Below are 11,681 nucleotides of genomic sequence, written 5' to 3'. Positions count from 1 at the left end.
CTGTGCCTATTAAACTGGTGACAAGCTGGGGCCTTGGAGTTTCTCTCATTTTCCAGGCTGGGAGCTGCGTGTTGGATTTGCATCAGCACTGGCTGGAGCAGCAGCAGAGGGTGCTCTTCCCCTGCCCGCAGGCAGCTGCAGGCAGGCAAGCAGTGCTGCCTGCCCAAAACACAGGCAGTTCTCTCTACCTTGGCTGGAGCCAGCTGGGAAGTGAAGGGGAGCAAACAGTTCCAGCTTCAGGAGTGGATCTGCTGGAAGTGGCAGGGGAGGCCCATGGAGCCCTGGGAGGAACTCCTGTGCTTTCACCTGGCTCTGCTGTGACCTGGCTGCGGTCAGAGCTGCCACAGTCTGTGGGAACGTCCCTGGGGAGTGACCCCGTGGGGACTGGGACTGATGTGCCCAGGGCCACACCACGGTCTGTGGCAGAGGAGAGTTGATCTCAAACCTCCCCAGCCCTGGGGACAAAGCTGACTGCTGGTGACTGCTGCGTGTTTTGTTTGGCAGGTCCCTCCCTGTCCTCTCTGTTTCTCCCCTGGGATACCAGTAGCCACATTCTCTGTGGAAGATACCTCTGTTCCAATGCATGTGTTTTCCTCTCTCTGTCACTGTGGCTGTTCATCCTGCACCGTGGAGGGGCTGGCGCCTGGCTGCACAGCCAGGGCACCCGTGTGCCCTCCTGGGAAGGCTGTGTGTGGTGAAGGCGCTGGCAAAGGCGCTCTTGCTGGCCTCTGTTGCTGACTTGCCTCGTGCTGCCACAACTTTCTCCTTGGAAAAGTGCAGACAACATCATGTCCCTGGGTAATGCCATGGGGAAGGAAACCATGAGCCAATATCATCACGGGTGTTTGTATTCATGGACTGACCCTCCAAACAACCGCAACGCTGCCTGCCTATTGCACCTCCTTCTCTCACCCTGATGTCTGACCTGAAGCAACCATCCACATTCCCTACCAGTTTCTGCATTTCTTACCTTCACTTCATCCCCTTGTAACGTCCCATAGGCTTCTTCTGGAAGCTCTTCCAGGAACCTGGCAATACCTATCCCAAGTGCCTGATGGCTGCAATTGCCCAACCCAGTGCCACGATGTGCACAGGAGCAACACCTCACAAGCTGGTGGGTACAGCCCCCAACTGGTGTGCATCTGTGCTAGTGCAAGCCCAGAAACTATAGAGCTTGCGCAGCGTTAACAGCACTGAGTCATCATGATGGTCCAGAACATTTAAAGTTTTATTTCTAGCAACAAGCCTCCTTTTCCCAAAGCATCTGAGATTCGAGGGACACCACTGCTAGGTCTGACCTGGATCTTTCCAACTAGGCACATGGCACTGGGAAGGGAGTGTGGGAACCCCATCTGCCCTGAACTGATGGAGCACGTGAGGCTCTCCAAAGAAGAGACAGGCTCCAAGGATGGGGGGATGGAGGAAGGCAGCACAGAGGAGAGAGGAAGGAAACCACCTCAGTAGCACATACAGTGTTGTCCCCACTCTGCCTGCAGCAGGCTGTACTTCAGGTAGGCTGGGTGCACCTCAGGCTGTCAGCCTGCTTTACCTTGTGCCTGCTAATGCGCATGACCTCGTCTGACCTTCTTCACCATGTTGTGCCTTTGCTGCTTGTCCTGCAGACAGCCAGGTACATCTGCCTGGTGCCTGGGGAGCACCAGCTGCCCCAGCTGGCATTTCCCAGCTGAAAACACACCGAGGGAAGTGATTCACTCAAAGCCACCCAGTGAGTCAATGGCAGAGCTGGGAATAAAGCACAAGTCTTCTCCTGCTCAAACCACTAACTCAGCCAGCTCCTCCAGGGAGGTCGGGTGCGTTTGAGGGGATTGTGAACTATTCTCTCGCCTGCTTCAGCAGCTTCCAAAGAATCAGGGCTGCAGAAATAACTCAGTCCCAGTACCACAGCAGATGCTCTGCTCCAACCTTCAATTGTGAGATTGGTTATTTGGAAAAATATAATGACCCCAAGGAGGAGACTGCAGTTCCTGCCACGATAGAGCACGAGGGTCTTTGCACAGTGGAGAGGGTGGTGAGCTGGGTGCAGAGATCCTGACTCCAGCCCTCGTTTGGTTGCAGGCAAATTGAGGTGCCCAGGGGCTTCCAGCCGCAGCAGCTTAATTATTTACTGCCCTTCGTTTTGCTGCTGTCATGGTGTGTGCTCGTTCACATGGCCTCTGGCTAGGCTGGCTGCAGTGCAAGGGGATGGAACTGTGCTCTCCAACCCGGCCCGACCTCCCTGCATCCCACGGCTGGAGCTGGGTGCTGTACAGCAGAGCCAGCAGCCGCAGCGTGGCTGGGCACTCCTGCTTGCAGCTTGGGAGGCTTTCCCTCTGAGCACCCAAAGGTGGGAGCTGGCACCTGCTGGGACTGTCAGCTCCCTGGCCAGTGCATGGCAGCTCTGCTGCCCTCTCCTCCCTGCTCTGCTGCCTTGCTGGGATTGGGCTTTCGGAGCAGCTTATCTCTGTTTCCAATGTGCAGGCGTAGCCAAGCCATGCATGTTTCTTGTTTGTTTGTTGTTTCAGTCCTGCTCTCTGCCAGCCCTGGTGGCAGGCAGCGCCGGCAGCTGAGCCCACAGCGACCACAGGGGTGGACCTTGCTGGACCTCTCAGCCGTGCTGCCGCCACAGACAGGCCAGCTGAAGGTGGCTGCGGTGGCAAGAGGCAACTGTCCCAGAGGAAAGGCTGTTTGTTTACCCTGAGCCACAAGCGTGCTCGTGCCGAGTCCGTGGTGCACAGGCCAAGCCGCAGTGTCTGGCGAGCGACTGTGGGAGGATGGAGTGCGCAAGGCATGGGAACTGTGGTTTCTGCAGGCAGAGGAGCCGGTGCACAACTTTGATGGTGGCTTGTAGGAGTGGCCCTCAGATTGGGAAAGTATGGACAGGAAGAGCCCCAACTATCTGCAGCACAGCAAGATTGCTCTGTTTGGTTTTCCAGTGGCTGCTGTGGACATTGATCTCATGTCTGCTCTCACTCCCACTCCACACTGGTGAAGCGGTGTTGGGAACCCAGTGGTTCCTGCTGTTCTGGATGAGGGGCTGGGATGGTCCCTGGAGGTGCAGCCCTCCCAGCTCATCCCTTGAGCAGTGAGCCCAGTGGCTGCAGCCATGTGGATGCCCTACCTGCTCTGTGATCCTGCTCTGCCATCCCAGGGCCCATCAGGATAGATTGCCTGGCTGTAGTTACCACTCTGGCACAGGGACAACCATCACCTCAAATGGCCATCTGAAATAAGCCAACACATAGCTTGTTTCTCCCTTTCCTAAAGGAAACCAAGGTGCAGCCCATTGCCTGAGGCCACAGGGGGTGCAGTGGTGCTGGGATGGAGACCCTGGGGAGATGCTTACACCAGAGCTGTTCATCCCCAGCTTCCTGGTTTGTCCTTCCTCCTTGGCGGGAGGTCAGACTGTTACCTGGACTGTGCCCAGGATGATGGGTGGTGGAGCAGTGCAAGGGGCTGTGGAGGTCCCAGGAGGGGACAGAGGTTGGTCCTGATGCTGTCCCTGTGCTGTAGGGATGGTGATGGACTCTTCCATCCTGCAGTAACCAGACTGCCCTGGTGCTAGCGGGCTCAGACTGGTCACCTGTGGCCCAGCACCCTGACCTGCCCCCTGCATCCCCTCCAACGGGCACAGGCATGCTCGGTGCTCAGATGGGGAGATGTGGAGGAGCGTCAGGGTCAGCCTGGCACTGCTCCAGTGCCCGGAGAAAGCTGCTGGGGTGGCTGCAGAGCCAGTGACCTTGGGGAGGCGAGGGGGTGGATGTCTGCATCCTCTTCTGCACCTCATTAACAATAAGGCATTCCCTGTCACCAGCTTGCCACAGAGCCCTGTGTGGGATCCCACTCCTCGCGGTCTGTGCCGCTCCATTCTCCCCCGGCTGCTGAAAGCACCAGGGAGTTTGCTTACAACCTTGCCAGGCCAGCAGTGAGCTGGGAGGGCTCCAGTTGGCGCGCTGCGGTTAGCCCCAGGCTCAGCAGCTCTCTGACACAGGAACCCCAGCGGGAAAATTATTCCCACCCGGGCAAGCAGTCAGAAATCAGGGACAGGCTCTGTTCACTCTCCCTGTGTGCTCTTGGTGTCAGGATATTGTTACTGTCACTGCTTGAATCATGCCGCCTCTGAAAGCATGGGCAGGGGAAGGGGGAAGGCTGGGGACATTCCTGTCCTGCAGTGTGTGCTCCGAGGTGGGGTGAGGGGACTCCAAACTGCCATTACAGCCCCAGCCCTGTGTCTGAGTCTTACCTGCTCTCAGGAGCCACAGTGCAGAACCAGAGTGGAGCAACCACAGAGCCCAGCCGGCTTGGCACATCCCCAGGCACCACTCAGTGTTGGGTTTGGCTTCTCCTACCAGAGGTGCTGCTGCGGTAGGATGGGATGCAGCAGCTTGCTGGGGTGAATTATCACCCTGCAGGTGCTGATGGCGGCAAGACCGGCACCGTTATGCTTCCTTGACAATCTCTTTATACTGATTTCATGCCTTGGATCTGCCCAAGATCTACCCTTTTTCTATAGGGAGAATAGCACGCCAGGGGCTCCTCCTCCACCCAGAGACCCTGGCCCACTGCCACCGCCTTCAGAGGCCGTGGCAAAGTCATGCCACACTTTAATTACATCAATTAATTCCTGAATACCAGCCTCACTATGGCATGGGGCAGGACAGGGGGGCCAGGAGCCGGGAGCACAAATGGGCCGTTGTATTGTCCTCCCGTCTCATCGCCTGCCAGGTCCCGCTGGCCTGCCCCTGTGCTCTGAAATGCTTCAGCATCCTCGTGGCTTGCCTGAGGCACTTGGCTGTAGCTCCCATCCAAGCTGGATGCCCTGGACCCTTTCTGAGAATTCCTTGTACCAGGAGAAAAAGAACTGGGAGCTGTCGGTGTCAGGGAGGGTTTAGGCCCTGTGGGAGTGGGCAGCATCGTGCCCATTGCTGGGGCCACACTGGGCGTCCCATGGTCCGTGGGTGGGGGACACTTCTCAGGGTGCGAAGGTGACTGTGGCCATTCTCAGCGGTGTCTCTGTGAGGCTGCCCAGGACAGCCGGAGGTTACATTGACCCCGTAGCTCTGTGGGGTGGTGCTTTACTCCAGTTGACGTCAACTCTGTCCCAGCAGCTGGAGAGTTGTCAAAGTGCTGGGGGAGAGCATGGCCAGCCCTGGTGCTCCCATGGGACCTCCCACTGCACAGTGCTTTGGGGGTCCGGGGAGTTAATTTGTGAGGTTGCTCCCAAAGCCCTGCTCTTTGCTCCCATGGGCCTCCCAAATCCTGGTTTCCCTGGTGGGTGCAAAGTCCCTTGATGCCTGCAGGCTGTGCAGGACATGGAGGATGGCCAAGGAATTTGTGCTCATGACTGGTAGATGTGGTCTTCAGCCTGCTGTGAGCAGCCCATGGGGGCTCTGGGCATTTTGGCTTTCTGGTTCCTGTTTCTTGCTGTGGGATGATGGCATCATACCACCCCAGGGCCCCCCGCTGAGGAGGGCTGTGCTAATGGCAGCAAGGTTGGGGCTGGGCAAAGACCAAGTGCTTGATGAAGACCTGGAGAAAGGTTTGTTTGAGCTCATGGGTGTAAATCCTGGAGCTGGTTTGCTGTGAGGCTTGAGATTTGTCCTCTGCAGCCATCCCAGTGCCAGGCTGCCCTCCTCCATCATGAACCCAGAAACTGCCCAGAAACACTAGAAAATATTGCTTGACACTTGGTGTGCTCCTCCCTTCGTCAGAATTTGCTGTCAGAAATCGCTCCTCTTGTGCACTCAGATGGCCATCCACCTCCAGGGCCTCAGGCCAGCTGTAGGATCAGCTGGGCAGGGAGGATCCCCACTCTTGTGTCACTTTGCACCCAGCAGCCCAATTTATCTTCTAGCCCTGGAGTTGAGGCCACCCCTCGCCCAGGTTAATCCCCTTTTCTCCGAGGGCACTTTATCCACAGAAATTTGGAGATTTTCAGCAGCGAGCCGGGGCCATGCCGGGGTAGGGAGCCGGCCCCAGCAGGGTGGGCAGAGCTGCCTGCTGGGTGCTGGTGAGGCAGCACTGCCAAGGCAGTGGCTGCTGGCGGCCCCAATCCCAGCGGGAGCATTTTGAGGAGGCCATTTCTTTCAGCCCATTGTCATGCTATCTGCAGGAGCAGTTTTGTGGGGGGTTTTTGCTCATTACAGTGAGGGCATCCACCAGTGCTTCCCTGCCATGGGTCCTGCCACGCTACCACCTCCAGTGCTCTGAGGCACCGGGGGCTCAGGCTTTTGCTGCTGTCCCCCTGCTGCCCCAACCCTAACTCACAGCCCAGCCCTATGGTGCTCCTGCACTCATGTGCCACAGCACTGCTCATGAGCCAAGCTGGCAAATGATTAACGGGTGTGTGAAAGTCAAATGCTCTTTGCGTGGATTGCATGCAGCTGGAACAGAGAGAAGAGAGAGGAAGGAAAGAAAAGGAGAGGAAAAATGAAACGGAAAATGAAAAGGAAAAAGAAAAAAAGGAAAAATTAAAAAAGGAAAGGTAAGATATAATTAAAAAAGAAAAGGACAAAGAAAAAGATAAAATAAGGAATGACAAGAGCGAAAAGAAAGACAAAAGAAAAGGAAAGAAAAAAAGTAACTGAGGTCAAAATACCGTAGGGAAACAGCCCTGGCCTGTGTGGTGCCATCAGCTGGTAGTGTTTCCTGATGGGACCGTGTGCCTGCAGGGCTGTCTGGAGGAGAAAACCAGGCTTTACTCCTGCCTTTGCATCCAGGTTTCCTCCTGGATGAAGCCTTTGGGATCAAAGATGATCAGAGAGTGGAACAGCTCTGCTGTGTGGAAAGGCAGAGAGAGTTGGGGTTGTTCAGCCTGGAGAAGCGAAGGCTCTTGGGAGACCTTATTGTGGCCTCTCAGTACTTACAAGAAAGATGGGGACAGACTTTTTAGCAGGGCCTGTTGCAATAGGACAAGGGGTGATGGTTTTAAACTAAAAGAGGGTAGATTCAAACTAGATACAAGGAAGAAATTCTTTACACTGAGAGTGGTGAGACCCTGTCCCAGGTTGCCCCAAGAGGTGGTGGATGCCCCATCCCTGGAGACATCCCAGCCCAGGCTGGACAAGGCTCTGATCAACCTGATCTGGGTGAAGATGTCCCTGCTCATGGCAGGGAGTTGGACTAGATGAGCTTTAAATGTCTTTTCCAACCCAAAGCAGTCTATGAATCTACAATTCTATGATTATCTTTTTTTCTGCAGGGTGTTTCCCAGGAGCTGGCGAGGTGGTGGGGTACTGCTGCTCGGGTGAGGGCTGTGGGTGCTGTCTTGTCTGTGCCTGGGGTGGAGGGAGGCTTCAGCCTCTCCCAGGATGCTCAGTCCTACTGCCTGCACAGCGCTGCCTGCGGCCGGAGCGGTGCTGGGCACCACTTTGTCCTCAAAGCCACTGCAGAGTCAGTCCTGCCAGGCATCGTGCTTGGGCCACCCAGCAGGCTGAGAGGGGGACTGACGTGCAACCAGCTCTCCTCCAGCTTGCCTGGGCTTATCCGGGCACCAAAGTGGTGCTTCAAGGGTGAGGAAAAGGGCCCCCCCAGGGTGATGGTGACTGCCTGCAGAGGTGCAGTGTGAGAGCTTGCAAACGTGTGCGGAAAGAGGCAGAGTGTGAGCTTGCACAGGTGCGTGCAAGGTGCAGTATGTGAGCTTTCACTCTTGTGAGCCTACATGCCTGCAAATGGGTGGCAGTCTTTGAGCCTGCACATATGTGTCTGCATGTGCAGTGTGCAGGCCAGTGTGTAAACAGGGAGCATGGGATCCCAGTCACATACTACAAGATGGGCTGGGTGTGAGCTTGCACGTGTGTGTGTACAGGTGGGCTACCCATGGGAAGACAGGGCCAAATGGAGCCCCAGGGTCTGGAACAAGAAGAGAGGATAGTTTTTGCAGTGCAAATGTTCCCTTTCACAGCAGAGGGTTAGAAAACAAACGGCTCTTCCAAAATAAATGGGGCTTGTCGGCCCCTGCAACAGAGAGAGCTGCCAAGAGGCTGCTGGGTGGGAAAGGCCATGCAAACATTGGTTTAATCCCTCTGTCCTCCCGCTGTCTGCAGAGGTGCTCTAGCAACATCCCCACATCTTGTGCTGCAAGACGCTGCAAGGCACAGGCAGCCACCTGGGGATTGCTCCTCACGCATGGGGTCTCCTGGGTCCCCCTCTCTAGCTCCCCCAGACCTGCACTTGGTGAGGGACTGGGTTCCTCAGGAGGTTTCCACCATCCATCGAGGACTTGTGCTCCCTTTGCTGTAGGGCACGGGGCATTTGGTTGTTCAAGAACCAAATGGAAGGGCACAGGGAAGATGCAGCCAGAGCTTTTCAATAGTGTGCAGAAAGATAGTGAGAGGCAGCAGCAGGAGCTGGAACAAGGGAAATTTCCTGTAAATGCAAGGACAAATCATGAGGCCACTGTGATGGTGCTAAAATACTGGGATAGGGACCTGGAGACAGGAATCGCTGTTCTTGGAGATACTCAGGCCTTGACTGGAGCAACCTGGGAGCAGCCTGCTCAGAGCTGGCCCAGGTGGGAGCAGAGACCTTCATGAGGCTCCACTGGGCAGCACCGCACCCTAATCTGGGGAGAAGATCCCTCCTGGAGTGGAGGGTTGCAGGGGAGAGCCCCATGCTTGCAACCCAAATGGGGCAAGCAAAAGTGTGTAGGGAGACTCTTGTCCGCTTCCCTTCTGTGCTGTAGCCATGAGTCTGGGTGCTGCATCTTCACGTTCCAGTGCTGCGAGTCTGCATTGTGGCCTGGATCTGTGCTTGGCTCCCACTGAAAGAACCTGGGACAAGGCTCAGCAGCATCCGGCAAATGTAAGATCTGTAGAAAAAATGCTTATGGAAGAGGAAAAAAATAGCAAAAGGTTGAGGAAAGAGAGAATAAGACAGACAGCAACCCCATGAGACCCTCGCCTCAGGAGCAGGAAGCAGGAAACATAAGGACCCATTTATTTTAAGTAAACTATAAATATCAGACTACAACACACGCATGTAAGAAAAGAAAAGTTGGTCTGAATCCAAAGATTTCCAAGAGGTCTTGAGCAAACATGTGTGATTGAGTCTGGCAATGTTGTGTGTGCGTGTGTGCCGGTGCTGTGCTGATCAAGGGCTGTGCACTAGATATGGCATCATCCCCCCAAATCAAAACCAGAGCAAATTCAAAATCGAGACAAAAATGAGTCTGAGTCTTGAGGCTGGTGATAAGATCAGCGTGTGGGGGGGTGAGAATGGGTAGCACCCTTCCATGCCCTAGTGCTGGGACAGGTCCCTCCAAAAACTCCTGCTCCGGTTAGGAGCAGCACTGTGCTGCTGTGCCACACTGCTTGTCCCCAGCATTGCCGGTGGAGAGCGTCCTGTGTCCTTTACTGGTGCCTCCTGCCAGGACTGTGGCGTGGGCTGCCAGGACAGCTCTGGGCTTCTACCACCACCACCACCACTCTCCTTTCCAAGTCCCCAGCTGCCAGCACAATCTGGGCTGCCACTACATCCTCATGGGAGCACCAGGGTGCCACCAGCTCCGTCAGCCACATTGATTGGATCATCTTGGAGAAGCAAGTGCTGAGAACAGTGTTTGGTGGATGCAGGTACATGCTGGGCTGCTGCAGTGTGGGCAGGGCAGCCCTGCTAGGGAGGAATTTGGGCAGAGCTTGATCACCACCATGGCTGGGAAGGCCTCCAAGTAAAGGCACTGAGTGCTGGAGAGCATGGCCTGGTGCGAGCAGAGCTCCGGTTCTGCTCCTGATCGGAGAGGACCCACCCTGGAGAGATGCCCCTGGCAGGCTTGGTGAGCTTGGTTGCACAGCTTCAGCCTTTAGCAGCAGTCATGGAGCTTGCTTGCACACTACCAGTGCTAATAACCCTGTGGTCATACTCAGGCAGCTTGCAGCTGATCTGCACCAGCGTCATTTGGACTAGAGCCCTGCTTTAACCTCAGGCAGAGAATAAATCTGATGGGCGTGAGGTGCTGGCCCTTGTCGTGCTGCCAGGCTCGATGACAGTTAACATATTGCTCTGCGAACGGCGCCTGCTTTGTGTGACTGCTCTTATCGCAGCAAGCTGACAAGTTTTGCCCTTTTCTTTTCACTCGTGTGAAGTACCGCCCCAGTCCCCCAGGGCCAGCCTGGCGTTCACACACTGCCTGCCCCGGTGCTGGGACGCGCCAGTGTTTCTGCTGCATGAGGCTTAATGGCAGCATGGGAGGAGACAGGGATGCCAGCAGCATGCCCAGAGCCAAGCTGGGCTACAAGTGGCCACAGAGGACCCAGTGTACGCGTAGCCCTGCAGCCTGTCTGCCCCGGCACCCTAGCTGCACAGCTGTTGGCCAGCTGCCCCAGCTAGTGGCTCATGGGGCTCTGTACTGCTGGCACAGGGCTGCTCCCCTGGCAAGGGACCTGCCGGCATGAGGGCTGTGGCAGGGCGGGTGGCCGGTGGTGGGCAGCTGGTTGCCAGGGCTCAGTGGGGTCTTGGGCTCCTTGGGCTGCGTTGTGGGGCTCCGACACCTCCTGCACTACCCTACTGACTCTGTCCTCCTCTTGCCAGGTTGGAGGGCACTGGCAGAGCCAGGCTGGAGCAGACCGAGATATTGGCTGTTGATATGTCACACCAGACTGTGCCACCACTCTGTGCTGCCCGCGGGAAGCCGTGGAGACAGGTCTTGCCTCCAGTGCTGCCCGTTAGATCTTTCAGGAGAAGCGTGGGACCACGGTGCGGTCCGTGCCAGATGTGTCTGCAGGATTACAAATACCCTGAGTAACAGATTACTGTGTCACCACTTGTTTGCTCTGTCTGCCACCAGCATTGTTTTACATCTCTGTGGTCAATGTGGCCTCCTCCGGCTGCCATCACTTGTCACCATCAGTCACACACACTACCCTCAGACTTGGCCATTAGGCAGATTAGCCTTAATTGGTACTGCCCGTCATCACTAATCTCTATCTTCATTGTCAGCTTCAACACCACCCAACGCCTACAGTTTCCACTTATTAGGAGCGTGGTGGATTCTCCAGCACATGGTGTCTCTGATCCAAGATCAGATATCTTCTCTGAAAGGGATTGTCTGGCTTCAACATGTCCTGGGGACCTGTCTCCCCAAGCAGGGTCTTCCAGTGCTCCCAAGGTGTCGAGCAGGTTTGTCCCTTCTTGGTTTAGAAGCCACCTGCTGCCTGTCCCTGCTGCTGGTGACAGGATGCTGCTGCGCTGAAATGAGACCCAGGTTGTGCTGGGTCCCAGGGTGCCTGGGTGAGCCGATGGGGTGCTCAGGCACCCAGGTTGCTCTGGTGAGTCTCAGGTGGGGACTGCACAAGCTGAAGTTAGGACATGGTTGCAGACCGATCCCTCTCCATAGTCCCATCACCCCACATTCCCACAGGATTTTTCGGCAGGAGCAGACAAGTAGAGGCCATGAGCCAGGGCAGGGTGGGCACACAGGGTTTGTGTCCTGCTCCAAAATGTGCTGAGCAGGAGTACAAAACAGGGTGGATGCAATTCAAAAAGGTGTTTTCCTCCCTGCTGGACCTTCCTCCAGCCTCATGGCACTGCTCTGAGCTGCGCCCTGCCTTGCATTCCCTGATGTCCCAGGCACCCACAGCTGCCACTGTGCCCGCAGCGATGCCTGCGGCGCTCTTATGATGCACGGCTGGTCCTGGCAAGGAGGGAGCGGCTGCCATGTGTTTAGGAGAGACCCAGAAAATATCGGG

The 11,681-nt window shown here is 56.1% G+C and overlaps 1 long non-coding RNA gene across 2 annotated transcripts; it reads left to right on the top strand.

Annotated features, from left to right (window-relative positions):
* Window positions 1–6,312: 6,312 nt before the first annotated feature.
* LOC136108548 (uncharacterized) lies at window positions 6,313–10,742 on the top strand. 2 transcript variants are annotated; one of them, XR_010652402.2, is made up of 3 exons: window positions 6,313–6,481; window positions 7,199–7,243; window positions 10,525–10,742. It is a non-coding gene; the product is annotated as an uncharacterized lncRNA (long non-coding RNA). The 2 variants fall into 2 exon arrangements; XR_011741438.1 differs by lacking the exon at window positions 10,525–10,742 and adding an exon at window positions 9,436–10,516.
* The last annotated feature ends 939 nt before the right edge of the window (window positions 10,743–11,681 follow it).

The sequence above is a fragment of the Patagioenas fasciata genome, chromosome 15 (genome assembly GCF_037038585.1).
Source record: "Patagioenas fasciata isolate bPatFas1 chromosome 15, bPatFas1.hap1, whole genome shotgun sequence".
Classification (NCBI taxonomy): Eukaryota; Metazoa; Chordata; class Aves; order Columbiformes; family Columbidae; genus Patagioenas; species Patagioenas fasciata.
Note: the sequence above shows the minus strand (reverse complement) of the source record. Positions and strands in the feature narration are given on the sequence as shown.